We start from the raw sequence: 16,081 nt of genomic DNA, 5'->3' as shown, positions 1-16,081 counted from the left end.
AGTTTGGTACCATGCTAAGTTGCCCATAAATGAGACAAAAGATTCTACCAGAATGCGCAGGGTATCATGCCATTAGAACAGCATTTTCGGCATATAATAATGCCGGGTCATATGTGTTATTCATTTTCGGTGCATCCTTATAGAAAGGGACAAGTGGGTGCTTAATTCATTTATATAAATAATAAAAAGCAGGGGTGCCAACACCCCACTTGCTAAATGAAAGGTATCAGAAACTTCTCTAGCTTGTCCATATCGCACCCTGGTCCCCACGATTTAATGTATGGAGTGCAGGAAATTTACCAGAGAAGCTTCTATCCCCAAATTCATGAGAATCATCCACAGCTTGGCCCTGTTCATGCAGTTAAATGCGGAGGATGAGTCCTAAAAGGCCAGGCACATAGGCGAGCACTTGGCGATGGTATATCTGCTCACAATCAAGGTGCAAATTCAGACACTGCTTCAAAGAAACTAGCCCAGGTCGAAAACCAAACTGACAGGGGTACAGAATATTTTGTCACTAACACAGGACTGCAGACGAATAAAAATAACCCTCTCAAGGATCTTCGCTGAACTATGAATAAGGGATATCGGCCTATAACATTGGGGGGGACCCTTTGTCTCCCTGTTCTAAAATCAGAACAATTATAGGAAGGGCCCAGGAATTTTGGACCCTGATACACCAAGAGTTATTAACTAAATTAGTGAGCAGGGGCCCCAGAGTTCTGAATTGCATTTAAAAAAGTCCATTGGAATCCCATCGGGCCCCGGAGTTCTAACACCACTTTGTATGTGTTTTCACAGTTGTATTGTACAGTAGATTTTTATAGCGCTCTGTCACCCAACAGGAATCCTGGATCAACGCTTACCCTGCAGACGCAATGCTTGGATGCAGCCATACGAGCTGAAGAAGACTGAAGCTATGACTGGACTATACTAGTCCCTGGGGAAAAGCCATGTTTCAGCTTCTTTCTAAAATTTAGCAAATTCTCAGTTTGTCTGAGGTCCATCGGTAATTTGTTCCACAGACGCGAGGCTACAGAGCTAAATGATCTGCCTCCCATCTCTGTATTTTTAAATCTGGCTGTACACACCAGTTTTGCAGATGATGAGCGCAGATTTCTAGCTGGAATATACCAATTGAATTTGCTCTGCAGTGGTCTAGGTCCCACTCCATGTACTGCCCTGTGAACAATAGAGAGTGCTTTAAATTGTACTCTTTGCAAAATTGTAAACCAATGGAGGTCCTTCAATGATAGAGACGCACAGGACCTACGCTGTCTTTTTAATGCTAGCTTGGCTGCTATTGTTTGAATCCTCTGCAGCTTATTAATCAGAGACATTGGTGCTCCAAGTAGTCATGGGCACCAGGCACAGCCACACAAGTTACATTATTTTTCTTGGACAAAGTGTGGGAATGGTGGGTAGTGAGAATTTTGTGGATTCCTAGACATTACAGAACTTTCACTCTCAGAAATGCAAGGAAACTGTGATGTTAGACAATTTAAGACATTTGTAGGGCATTCTGGGCAGAATAACCTGGTGGGACCCATACACATCATACCATCTTAGACTCCCCGAGTGTTTAGTTTTCAGAAATGTCTGATTGTGATACATTTCTTAGTGTTTTGGCCGAGACTGTGTCCAAATACTGCAGCTACCCACTGTGCCCAAAATGGGTCCGTTTACAGGTCTCTTTGTGGTGTTTTGGGCCCTTTTCTTTAGTGTGGGCAGACACAGGTGTACCATTGTATCAAGAGAAGTGTGAGAACAAAGAATAGTACAATATTGTTATTATCAATTCAATTTTTCTTCAGTTTTGGCATACAAAGATACGCCAGTGGACAAGAAAGAGCACACTTTTCAAAATGTCCTCAGAATCACATGATAATGTCCTAAGAGGATCCATCTTGTTTTATCCTAAGGTAGGGGGGCACTATATACCGTGTCTGCTTTATGCAAATGATTTAGCCATAATGGACATGACCCAAATTAGACCAGTGGAAATTAGATGTTTTCAACAAGTACTGTAAGATAAAGAAACTAATGGTTAATATGGAAAAAACAAGATTTTAGCTTTTGGTCAAAAGAAGAAAGAATTTAAATAGTTTTTAGAGAAGACGCGAATAGAAGAATTGGAATCGTACCACTATTTAGGTAGGCATTTCTCTTCCAACTTAGAATGGAAAACAAACTGGGAGGTGGTTAAATTCAACGGCGCACCATATTTAGGATTAATAAGTTGAGGAAGGAAAGTTGTGGTCCCAATGTGATGCCAAATTCACTGCGTTTAAGGCTATGGTGAAGTCAAGATGGTTGTAGAGTGCCAAAATACTTTATTGGGATGCCAAGCTGGAAGGGACTTGAAGGGCAGTGCCTGAAAAGCATGCTGAATATGCCACAATCGGCAATAGTACAGGCACCAAGGCTGGAGTTAGGTATGACCTGCCTTTTGGAGACGGCTGTCTGAGTTTTTGGATCAAGTTGCTAAAGCTAATTGAGCTCAAGATATCTCACTTGTGCAAAGAATAAATTATAGGAAGTGAGATTAACAGGGCTGCAAGTCTAAGGAAGTTATTGCCATCACTGAAATAGAATTATCTATTGGGTTATCCCAGTTGTGATGTTCTATTTCATGTTCCCTAAAAAGATATACGGGATAGAATGGAAGAAATTTAAGGAAAGAGGGATTCAAGTATCTTAATGAAGAAATCTACCACATTCTGTTGGGCTTCATGGCTACTTAATACAGCATTTCCCTAACTATCTGATTTGGCCGATCCAGTTAGGAGACAGGCACTTTTACGGTTTCGAACTGGGATAAGCCCTGTGTATGAAAAGGTGCTGTTGTCAAAGAGATGAAAGACAAATGGGGAGCTATATGACTGCAGTATAAACATGAAATTCACAAATGAGCATAGGCCATTGTATTGTGTGTGTTTTAGAACAAAACATAGCACATTTTTAAAACCGGTTTTAAGCAAATATGGAATATCTAACCACTGGGAACCCTCAACATGTATTTTTCACAATGCAATTGTTAAATGTGGCTTGTGCAATAGTTATGTTATGTTATGTTATAGAGCACCTGGTTACACTGACCTAGTGTGTCCCCACGCTAAGGTAGCAGCCATAGAGCCGGAAAGCCACAACTAAAATAGCTAGATAACACATTAGATTAACCTACAGTAAACAAATAGGTCTTCAGACCTTTACGAAAGATGGATTCAGATTCCTCCAGCCGGAGATTCTGGGGGAGGGTATTCCACAGCTGGGCCGCCACATAACGAAACGTGCGGCCACCCATCCTAGCTCTCCTGATCTTAGGGATCTGCACCATTCCTCTCCCACTTGATCTAAGCAGCCTAGTCTGTGCATAGAGGATAAGAAGGTTGTGCAGATACACAGGGCCCTTCTTCTGTAAAATCCGGTGGCTTACACACATAGCCTTGAACTTCACTCTCTCCCTAATGGGAGGCCAGTGGAGGGAGGCAAGCGCTTTCTTTGCCGACGATCTCCTAGGTAACATAAGAACAAGTCTTGCAGCTGCATTCCGGATACCCTGCAATCTCCGTATGCACGTGTCAGTTGCACCTAGATACAGGAGATTGCAGTAGTCCAGGCGCGAGGTCACCAGGGCATGCACCATGCAATTGTTAGATGTGGCTTGTGCAATAGTTTTTTTTTATTAGCAAGTATGAAGATATTGGAGACTTTTTAAATAGGTTAGTGATATGTGGAATCAGGCGCATTATTCCAATGGATAACTTTTGCAAACAATGTTAAGATGCTCCCTTCTATGAGTAATATCCAATTGCATATGTGAAGTTCTATCATATCGATGGTAATACTTTTAATTATGGGTTTTAAGTGCATAGTATGTTATGGGTTACGTTCAGGGACCAGGGTTTAAAATAAATATATTTATAAACAACACATGATAGTATGGGTACCCCTAATTCAGAGTCCTGCAAGTAACCACTATTCCTAAAGTGTCTTGGGCCAGTTTAAAAATGTATAGGTTTTCGTCATACCTATTTTTTTATTCATTAGATTTTTCCATATGAATTACACTGCATAGTCTGTACACAACGAAAAATCAATCACTCTAAGCTGATTAGATATTAACTATGTATATTGCCTGTTTTTGTAGAACCAACCAGTACTATATATTCTTGCAAACAGAAGGGTCTCGTGGGTGTAACCGTATATTACTTTTGTAAACCAGCCATCAGGGAAAATAACGATTAATTTGATTTTATAGATTTGAATAATGATCAAATTCAAATTTTTTTTTTTTAGAAAACCCTGAGCAACTACATAAATGGCGTCATGCTGAGTCTGAATTTTGGCACACGTTCACTGGATACACCTTCTGCAATACATGACCATGTGCCTCAATGCAGGACAATAATATGCACTCTCCAGTGCCGGTGCAAATTCACGGCGACACTCTTTTTAAAAAAAAAAAATTATATATATTTTTATTGAAAATTTTAAACACAAAAGAGCAAGGCAAAAGGAAACATCATTTACAGTACTGATTCCAAGACGGGGAAGGAAAAACATCACATCACAGTCCACAATCAAGGCAGTTAAGGAAAGGAGGGGGGGAGAAGGGAGAAATCCATGACAGAACATATGTAAGACGATATTGGAAGGTAGGCTCAGGGAGATAACGGAACATCTGGGATATCTAGTACAGGTGGTGTGCATATATGTCCGCGGTACTCATTCCAGGGTCCCCACACTCTACTCCATTTTCGGGGTTTACCACGGGCTAGGTATACCGTCTTTTTCCTGAACATGCACCAGTCCATGTTTTCCTTCCTTGCCGCAATCGTGGGCGCCCTTGGGGATCCCCACAACTGGGCAATATCCCTTTTAGAAATCATGGCCCCCAGGGTTACCCATTGCGTCTGAGCTACATTATGATCAGTTGGTTCCCACACATTCAATAGACAACGCCTGGCTTCCGGCCGAAGAGTAATCCCCATAACTTCATCCATCACATCATGCACCTCACTCCAGTAGGCAGAGACTTCACAACATTCCCAAATAATGTGGAGGAATGTCCCCACCTGCCTGCAACCACGTTTACACAGACCATCTACAGAGAAACCCATGTGAATCTGACGAGGGCCCGTGACGTAAATCCTATGCAGAATCTTAAGCTGGATCAACCGGAGACGAGCTGGGATCGCAACCCCCTTTGGGGAGGAGATCGCAGACTGCCAGTCTTCATCATCCAGTTCAAGGCCGTCACGGGTCCATTGCTCACGGAGACATGTGAGGAGGTCCGTTCTGTCATTAATCAGTTTTTTATAAATGAGGGAGATGGTACTATCAGGCACATAACCATCCAACAACCTGTCCTCGAGTGGAGATGACTCCGGAACCACCTCTCCGGCCTTGAAGACCGAGCGCAGGGCATGTCGAACCTGTTCATAGCGGAAATATTCGGTACTATTCAATTCAAACTCCTCCTGTAGCGACTCAAATGATTTTACCTGCCCCTTAACCCAGAGGTCGCCTACCTTGCTGATACCGATGAGGTCCCACTTGTCGAACCCCTTGGTATTCCAGAGACTACCAAGCTTGTCCGAACAAAAGAGCGGGGTCGCCCGAGTCAGACGATCAGTCCACTCCGTTGCGTTGGTCGCATCTCGCCATAAACGCACTGCTATCCTAGTGGGGCCAGACAGCACCCCGATGGCAGACTTGGAATACAGCGCCCTATAATAGTTGCCACCGGGCAGTAGCCATCTATCCATAGCGAAAGCAGGGTGTGGTGTGGGGCCATATATGCCATGATTAATAGCTCCCAGGTGGGACGCCCAGTAGTAACGCTTTATATCTGGGACGGCGATACCCCCCGTCGTACCACGGGAGCGTCAGCTTAGCAAGAGAAATACACAGTCTGCCGTCCCAGATCAGCTGTCTTTGAAGGTCCTCGATCGCTCGGAAATAGCTAGCGGGGATGATATCATAAGCATTCTGAAGAGCATAAAGAAAACGAGGTAAAGACATCATTTTAAAGAGCGCGGCACGAACTAAAGGTGAAAGTGGGAGCCTTCGCCAGCTCGCGACATCCTGTTTTAGACGCAACAAGGGCGGGAGAAGATTTTGTCGATAACGAGTAGTCGGGTTCAGGGAGATGTAAACACCCAGGTATTTGAACCCTGCGTGGGCTATCTGAATGGGACAGTTACGCGGGAGAGAGGGAACCTCGCCCGAGAGGACATATAAATAGGATTTCATCCAATTGATAATGAGGCACGAATTTCTACTGAACGAGGCCAAAACGTCACATAGTACCATCAGAGATTTTCGGGGCGATGTCAAATACAATAGAATGTCATCCGCGTAAAGCGAAATACGATCCTCAAAGGAAGGAGACCGCCGAATACCCTTCATCGAAGGCTCCCATCTAATCCACGCGGCAAGGGGCTCGAGGGTCAGAGCGAACAAGAGTGGCGATAAAGGACAACCCTGACGAGTCCCCCTCTCAAGAGAAAAGGGAGCCGACACTCGACCATTGACAACAGTTTGCACAAGGGGGTCCTCGTAGAGCAGCCTAACCCAACCAATAAAACCCGGTCCGAAACCAAACTTAACTAACACGGCCCACAAGTATGACCATTCAATAATGTCAAAGGCCATCGTGGCATCCAGAGACGCCAAGATGGCCGGCTCCCGCAACGTCGACGCCCTCGCGAGAACACCATGCAAACGCCGAAGATTAAGAGCGGTGTTCCTGTGCGGAATGAAACCGGATTGATCCGGATGGATCAAGTCGCCGATAACAGTGATCAGTCTGTTTGCCAGGATCTTCGCCAGGATCTTAGGCTCGGCGTTCAAGAGGGATATTGGACGGTACGATGCACACCTGTCTCTGGGCTTTCCCTCCTTGTGAATCACCACAATGGTCGCTAAACGCTGATCACGAGGGAGAGAGCCACACTCCCGGGACTCATTAAACATATCTCGCAGAGAGGGAGCAACTCTATCAGGCCTCAACTTGTAGAGTTCAATAGGTAGGCCATTAGGACCCATCGCCTTCCCCGAACGCAGCAAACAAATCGCAAGAGCCACCTCATCAGCAGTTATTGCAGAATCAATCAGCCCTCTGTCCTCGTCAGGGAGATGCGGCAAAAAAATATCTCGTAGTAAAAGATGCGAATCCTCCTCAGGTCTGTCAGACACTGAAGAGTACACCATCTGAAAATGATCCGCAAACTGCCAAACAATCTCTATAGGATCAGACACCCGAACACCCCCAGCCGTCTCAATCACGGGTACTACTCTACTAGCTCTATCCCTCCTATCCAGCCACGCGATTAATTTACCGGCCTTATCGCCAACATCATATAGGCGTCCCTGCTGGTCCCTACTCATAGCTTTGGCTGCGTCAGTGACCAATGTCTTGTATTCAAGCTGTTTCAACCGCAGTACGTGCGTCACAGCACCGGTGACCCCACGCTCAAGCTCGAGTTCTAAATCAGAGATCTCCGCCTCAATCTTAACTACCTCTTCTTCTCTCTGTTTCTTGACACTTGCTATTAATGACAGGGCCTGGCCCCTGAGAACCGTCTTAAAAGCCTCCCAGAGAGATATAGCCGAGGAGACCGACCCCTTGTTTTCCAGAAAATACTGATCAATAGATTTCACCAAAGCTGTACGAGTCTTGGGGTTCCGAAAGTACCAGGGGTTAATCGGAGCAACACGGCCCTCCATCTCAGAGCCCAGCTCCATCCTAAGCCATAACGGGGAGTGATCGGAGATACCACGGGCCAGATGTTTAACCTCAGTGACAGAGGGGGCCTGTCCCGCGGATACTATGAAATAATCAATCCTGGAGAGGCTGCCGTGTGCACCAGAAAGAAAGGTATATTGGCGCTGCGTAGGGTGTAACAATCTCCAGCAGTCGATCAGACCCAGGGTGTCCAGGAAATCAGACAACCAATTATGTGCATTCCCAAGGTCCCTGGGCGGGTGTCGGTCTAGAAGACCAGAGACAACCGCATTGAAATCACCACCGATAATCAATGATCCTTCGGGAAGGGGCAGAAGAACCGGCCCCAGGTCTGCAAAAGTAGATGACTGAAGGCCAGGCGGAACATATACAGAGACCAGGGAAATGGTCCGTCCGTCCCACCTACCCGTGATGGCAACATATCGCCCTCTGGGGTGAATGTATGACATTGTTCTACATTCTGTTCATCAACTGTGTTTTTTGCAATTTTCACCCCGAGTGGGCTGGGTATGCTCAGACGTGAGTCCCAGGCTCTCCACACCACTGGAGTCAAGCTATCCAGGCTGATGAAGGCTGATAGCCGGAAACCGGTCCTTGGATGCTTGATTCCGGTCTGGGAAAGACATGGCTTGGTAGCTCGGACTGGACTGTTCCCATGAGGCACAGGGTCAGAACTGATTTGCATATAGCCAGTGTCTAACCCAGGGTGGTGTGGAGTGCAAAAAAACGATGGATTTAGGCCCAGATCTTTGTACTGGGGTGAATGTATGAAATTGTTCTACATTCTGTCCATCAACTGTGTTTTTTGCAATTTTCACCCCGAGTGGGCTGGGTATGCTCAGACGTGATTCCCAGGCTCTCCACACCACTGGAGTCAAGCTATCCAGGCTGATGAAGGCTGATAGCCGGAAACCGGTCCTTGGATGCTTGATTCTGGTCTGGGAAAGACATGGCTTGGTAGTTCGGACTGGACTGTTCCCATGAGGCACAGGGTCAGAACTGATTTGCCTATATAGCCAGTGTCTAACCCAGGGTGGTGTGGAGTGCAAAAAAACGATGGATTTAGGCCCAGATCTTTGTACTGGGGTGAATGTATGACATTGTTCTACATTCTGTCCATCAACTGTGTTTTTTGCAATTTTCACCCCGAGTGGGCTGGGTATGCTCAGACGTGAGTCCCAGGCTCTCCACACCACTGGAGTCAAGCTATCCAGGCTGATGAAGGCTGATAGCCGGAAATCGGTCCTTGGATGCTTGATTCCGGTCTGGGAAAGACATGGCTTGGTAGTTCGGACTGGACTGTTCCCATGAGGCACAGGGTCAGAACTGATTTGCATATAGCCAGTGTCTAACCCAGGGTGGTGTGGAGTGCAAAAAAACGATGGATTTAGGCCCAGATCTTTGTACTGGGGTGAATGTATGACATTGTTCTACATTCTGTCCATCAACTGTGTTTTTTGCAATTTTCACCCCGAGTGGGCTGGGTATGCTCAGACGTGAGTCCCAGGCTCTCCACACCACTGGAGTCAAGCTATCCAGGCTGATGAAGGCTGATAGCCGGAAACCGGTCCTTGGATGCTTGATTCCGGTCTGGGAAAGACATGGCTTGGTAGTTCGGACAGGACTGTTCCCATGAGGCACAGGGTTAGAACTGATTTGCATATAGCCAGTGTCTAACCCAGGGTGGTGTGGAGTGCAAAAAAACGATGGATTTAGGCCCAGATCTTTGTACTGGGGTGAATGTATGACATTGTTCTACATTCTGTCCATCAACTGTGTTTTTTTGCAATTTTCATCCCGAGTGGGCTGGGTATGCTCAGACGTGAGTCCCAGGCTCTCCACACCACTGGAGTCAAGCTATCCAGGCTGATGAAGGCTGATAGCCGGAAACCGGTCCTTGGATGCTTGATTCCGGTCTGGGAAAGACATGGCTTGGTAGTTCGGACTGGACTGTTCCCATGAGGCACAGGGTCAGAACTGATTTGCATATAGCCAGTGTCTAACCCAGGGTGGTGTGGAGTGCAAAAAAACGATGGATTTAGGCCCAGATCTTTGTACTGGGGTGAATGTATGACATTGTTCTACATTCTGTCCATCAACTGTGTTTTTTGCAATTTTCACCCCGAGTGGGCTGGGTATGCTCAGACGTGATTCCCAGGCTCTCCACACCACTGGAGTCAAGCTATCCAGGCTGATGAAGGCTGATAGCCGGAAACCGGTCCTTGGATGCTTGATTCCGGTCTGGGAAAGACATGGCTTGGTAGTTCGGACTGGACTGTTCCCATGAGGCACAGGGTCAGAACTGATTTGCATACAGCCAGTGTCTATCCCAGGGTGGTGTGGAGTGCAAAAAAACGATGGTTTTAGCCCCAGATCTTTGTACTGGGGCTAAAACCATACATTCTGTCCATCATTCTGTCCATCAACTGTGTTTTTTGCAATTTTCACCCCGAGTGGCTGGGTATGCTCAGACGTGAGTCCCAGGCTCTCCACACCACTGGAGTCAAGCTATCCAGGCTGATGAAGGCTGATAGCCGGAAACCGGTCCTTGGATGCTTGATTCCGGTCTGGGAAAGACATGGCTTGGTAGTTCGAACTGGACTGTTCCCATGAGGCACAGGGTCAGAACTGATTTGCATATAGCCAGTGTCTAACCCAGGGTGGTGTGGAGTGCAAAAAAAACGATGGATTTAGGCCCAGATCTTTGTACTGGGGTGAATGTATGACATTGTTCTACATTCTGTCCATCAACTGTGTTTTTTTCAACATATCGCCCTCTGTCATCGAGTACAGTGGCGTCAACTTCAAGCGGGAGAGAAGTCTTAAGCAGGATACCAACACCCCCAGATCCAGAGGAAAACCCAGCATGCGCGATCAGACGGTAGCCCCTCCTGTTCATAGCTCGGCAGGTGTTACCAATCAGGTGTGTCTCTTGAAGGAGAACTACATCTGGGGAGAGACGTTTCAACAGCTGTAACACAACACTACGTTTTATCTGATCTCCCAAACCATTCACATTCCAACTCATCAATTTCAACTCCCTACCCCCCATCCCGGAAAGAAAGGAAGTCCAACCCCTGGTAGAATACAGCACTTCGTTCAAAAAGGATAGATATAAATTGCCTTGCACAAAGAACACACTATACCCAACGAAACCCCTCCAACCCCCCCAGAAACAACCTGTTACAATACCCCCCACCCAGCACCCCTGCGTAAAACCAGAAAACCACCCAAACTTGCAGTGTGCCTGTCGCCCCCCCATCAAACTAAGCTACAAGAAGAAACACAGAGGAGGAAAAGGACCCTCTACTGACCCCGCAACCCCCGTAATATAATAATCAAGTCAATTGTCAAAGTCATGGAACCACAGTTCGAGGTCAGCACAAGACCTCGGGACTCCGTCCGCCGGCACTTATTCCTGTTCTGCTAGTCCTCCCTCAGCTCCACCAGGCTGGCTCTCTGGAGAAGGCTGATTCGGTAAAGCATGAAGCCAATCAGCAACAACGTCTGGACGATCGAAAAAATAGGTCCGCTCCGCATACTCGATTCTTAACTTGGCCGGAAACAACATGGAGTACTTGAGACCCATGCCTCGCAATCGTCGTTTTACACCCATAAAGCCAAGTCTTTGTCTCTGGACTGATTGAGTGAAATCTGGATAAAAGCTGACTGTAGTATTTTCAAACTGCGTAGGGCCATTAGTTCGTGAAGCCTGCAACACAGCGTCCCTGTCTCGAAAGTTGAGGATTCTGGCTATTATAGGACGTGGAGGAGCTCCCAGCTTTGGACGGCCACCCGGGACTCTGTGGGCACGTTCAATAGTAAAGAATTTACTCAGTCCCTTGGGAGCAAGGTGGCGAATGATTAAATCCTCCACAAAGAGGTCCGCAGCCGGGTCCTCCGCTTTTTCCGGAACCCCTACGATGCGGACGTTATTTCGGCGAGCCCTCCCTTCATAATCTTCGAGGCGGCGTATTATGAGATCGCTGCTGGTCTTCAAGTGATCGACGTCTGTCTGCAGCGCAGTGACATCACTCGTTAAACTGGAGGTCTTAATGTCCAAAGATTTGACTTTTTCATTCATTTTTCCCAAGTCCGCATGGATCAAATTCACATCAATCGCAACGGTATCGAGTTTATGTGCAAGGGCCTCAATTTGGTGTCCCAATGTGGATTTGACGCCATCTATGGCGGCCATGACGTCTTGTAGGGTCGGCTCGGTTGACGATGTAGATTGTTAATTCGTGCCGGCTCCCCCGGGAGCACCCTTCATCTGGGTATAGCGGTCCATATTATTAGATTGCATGGAGCCACCTCGACGAGTAGTTTTAGCCTTCACCTTGTCTCCTTCAGGCTTCCCCGCCATTGATGGAGACGGGTCCCCGTGGCTCCACGGAGCCGGACAAGAGAGTGCCAATCCCTGGTCTCATCAGGCAATAGCAATCCAAGCTTGTGTGTACAGGACGAAGGATCTCAATATACGGTGAAAGCAAGTGGTACCTTCGCTGGTGGCCCAGTCGTTATCTGCGAACTCAGGGGTAATCCCTTCCACAGTTACTGGTCACTTTGGAATCAAAACTGAAAGTGAAACCAGTCAGACCGGTCGCATCCGCCTCTCGTGAGCCGCTGTTGTTCAATTACAGGTCGGGCAGCATGACAACTCCACAGCCGGGCATCATGGAGGGGTAGGCCGCAATCTTCAAGGCGCCATAACTCCGGATCCCGAGGTCCGATTCAGAGTCAGACTGCAGATTCCGCCTCACGCGTGGTTCATCTTCACAAAGACAGCAATGAGGAGCAGGATATGAGACAGGATATTTGCAGGAGGTTGCGAGGGTCTCGGGAGCCCTAAGCTCACGCGGCCATCTTGGTTACGCGCGAAGCTCCTCCTCACGCCGACACTCTTGAATCTGTAACTGTTGGGGTGCAGACTTATAGGGTAGAAACCTGGTGACCTCGTAACCCAAACATGAATGGCTAAATGAACTAGGAAATACTATTGCTGGATCTTTAAACTACTAGAATACATGAAATGATAGTGCAAACTAATGTGTTAAACATTACATTATTTAGTTCCAACAATGAGCTGGTTTAGATTTGATTGCTACATTTTAACTAGTTAGATGTCGGTTTGCACAGATTGTGCCTGTGACATAAAAACTTAGCATTGACCTTTTCGCATTACATGGACTGCAATGGTCCAAATTCGAATTGACATTGGGACCGACCAATGCAAATTCTGGTTTGTCCTGTGCAGTTCGTCTAAGTGTCCCTTCGCTCTTGAGGGGTACACACATGTTGGTAACAATTTGCACCACTTGATGTGCAATGTGTGATCTTTACAATTTTGCACTTACCTTTTCGCATTACATAGACTGCGATGGTGCAACTTTGAACTGACATTGGGACCAACCGATGCAAATTCTGGTTTGTCCTGTGCAGTTCCTCTAAGTTTACCTTCGCACTTGAGGGGTACACACATGTTGGTAACAATTTGCACCACTTGCTGTGCACTGTGTGATCTTCACAATTTTGCACTTACATTTTCCCATTACATAGACTGCACTGGTGCAACTTTGAACTGACATTGGGACCAACTGATGCAAATTCTGGTTTGTCCTGGGCAGTTCCTCTAAGTTTACCTTCGCACTTGAGGGGCACATACATGTTGGTAACACTTTGCACCACTTGCTGTGCACTGTGTGATCTTTACAATTTTGCACTTACATTTTCACATTTCATAGACTGCAGTGGTGCAACTTTGAGCTGACATTGGGACCAACCGATGCAAATTCGGGTTTGCCCTGTGCAGTTCGTCTAAGTGTCCCGTCGCACTTGTGGGACACGCCAATGTGGGTAAACAAACCGCATCGCTGCCTGTGTACTGTGCGACCTTTATATTCCGTAGCAAAATGTCACTGGCACATCTTCAATATTGGTAATCTTTCTCCTTATAGTGCGAACACGCTGTTGCCTATTAGAATGATCACATACTGCATTTTATAATAGGCAATCTGGAAATGTTTACCTTGGTCTCCAGGAATAGTCGCCTTTCTATATCATTAATTGTAGCTTCTGTATTGTTATACTGAAGCTGTACCACTCACCTAATTACTGTAATTATTATAACATTGAAGACTCTGTTGAAGTCTAAATTTGTTGGATGAAGCTACTTAGGAATGTAAATATGTGCAGCAGCACATTAAAAAGAAAGGCCATTTCATGCCAAACACAATTACAAGAACACATCCATTCTGCACACAGAAGGCGGACAATTAGGAGAGTGTGATAAATTGTTCTTCCTGCGCATGGAGAATGAGAGGCCATAAACATCTCCTGTTATAGTTTATCCCTTTAACACAAAACAGGCGTCGCCTGCGACATCCTGTTTCCAAGTCCACCTCTCCGTTTTTATGGGTCTGAACAGCGCCGTGATGTATTCGAAGCCTGTATACAATATTTATTTTTTAGCCGCCTTCCCCTGTGTTTGCCCGAGTGCGGTTCAGATTAAAGGATTAGTTCTCATTCATATTTTAAACACTTATTTCTACAGCAACCTGTGTCAGGTTTGTTTCAGTCTGTTTTCACCTGCTGTATGTCACAGTTAAAGCCATGCTCCCCATACAAGACACTCTCATTCGACTGAAAGAAAGCTTCGAGTTTCGACCTGTAGCATCAAATTAAGTTAACATCTAAGGAAATCAGGACTGCATTAAAAGAGTGGACTAGAAAAAGCCGCGCCCCAACAAGTTGAATTAAAAATGTCACTAATATATAAGTTAGACCAAAATACGACATTATACAAAATCGCGAACTATTCGGGGGGAAAAGCTAAGGACATTATATGAAAATCATGATAAAAAAAAGCACCATCTGGTCTCAATCTTTGTATAGCCGATCCGTAAACAATACAACCATGGAAACAGCATACTGAAATGTTTTGGCAGTGAAAAACACTGAGAGACGAGGACAGTGGGTACTCAAAAGAGGTACAGAATGGTAGATAACGGGTAGGAGCGGGAGGGGTGGATTTATGTGTTTCTGTAATTTTGTTTGGCATGAGATGACCTTTCTTCTCAAAGTGACGCTGCATGTTTACATTCCTAGCCTCTTAAAATAAGTGTGCTGAAGGGGATTCACCTTACCAAGAATTTTTGTATGGAAGGACGAAAGGCCCTCACCCACCACAAGGTGGCATGCTTCTTCATAGGGCTCCTTCTCTCATTGGTCAGAGATGTTTACCAGTTCAATCTACAACCCTTACTAGGGGAGCTCTTTTTGGTCCCACTTCATATGATTGTGATTGTGAACGTTTTTATCCAAACAGAAGGCGAAAGGGATAGGATAAAACTACCAAATAGATGATGAATGTTTTTCATTCCTCTCTCTAGCTTTTGGTGTCAAAAAAGAGAATGGAAGGAAATATGTCAATCTTGTTAGGAGGTCGACATGTTTCAGACCAGTGTCAACCTGCATTAAAAAGGTGGCATGGGTCACAAGGCTTCTTTCAGGACCAAACCCCATTCTGTGAACTGCTGTTTCTAGAAAAGTCAACAAACAGAAGGCAGTGTATAATGTAAAACATTCCTATGATGTTAAATGCAACAATAGAATAGATAATAACAACAAACTCCTCACCATAACATTTCTAGAAATTTTGCCCAGCCCACGTCATTGCTACAAGATACAAAAGTACTAGGACGATACACAAACATGTATTGAGAAAATCTCTTTCATTAAATGTGTGGGTGCCCCTAGATGTTTTTTGATTGGTGTGTAAAATGCTGTCATAGTTTCTTCTCGGCATGCACATTTGTAATGGCATATTCAATGCATTTAAATGCACAAAATGGGGGAATTTACCAGTTTCTCTCTCTCTCTCTCTCTTTCTCTCTCTCAATATTGATTTTTTTTAATGAAAACTTTTAAAGCAAGGTCCAGCTCAGAGTACCTATGAGAACTGCTAACTAGACTTCCTCATTTGACGAAACTTTCCTCATTTAAGGGTTCCTCATTTGAGGGTGTGAGGGTTCTCGTCCAAGATAAGACTCATCAAGGATCAGACTCAATCCAGTTGTGACTTTTTTTGTATTGCATATGGCTTTTCTGTTGCTCTCCCTGAACCAAAACCTTATCCTCATCTTCTCCTCCACCTGTTCTCCACCAAAAGCTCTCTGATGCTACTGTGGGGAGGTTTACAGCACATTAAAAAAAGCGAATTAAAGTGAATTAATGTTTGTTGCCTTTGAAGTACAGATCATTGAAGGTATCACTAATAATGAACTGCTTGTGTCTTTTAGATTTTGTCCCTTCTGACATCTCCTCTAC

Source organism: Lissotriton helveticus, chromosome 2_2 (genome assembly GCF_964261635.1).
Source record: "Lissotriton helveticus chromosome 2_2, aLisHel1.1, whole genome shotgun sequence".
NCBI lineage: Eukaryota > Metazoa > Chordata > Amphibia > Caudata > Salamandridae > Lissotriton > Lissotriton helveticus.
This window is presented reverse-complemented; position numbering follows the sequence as displayed.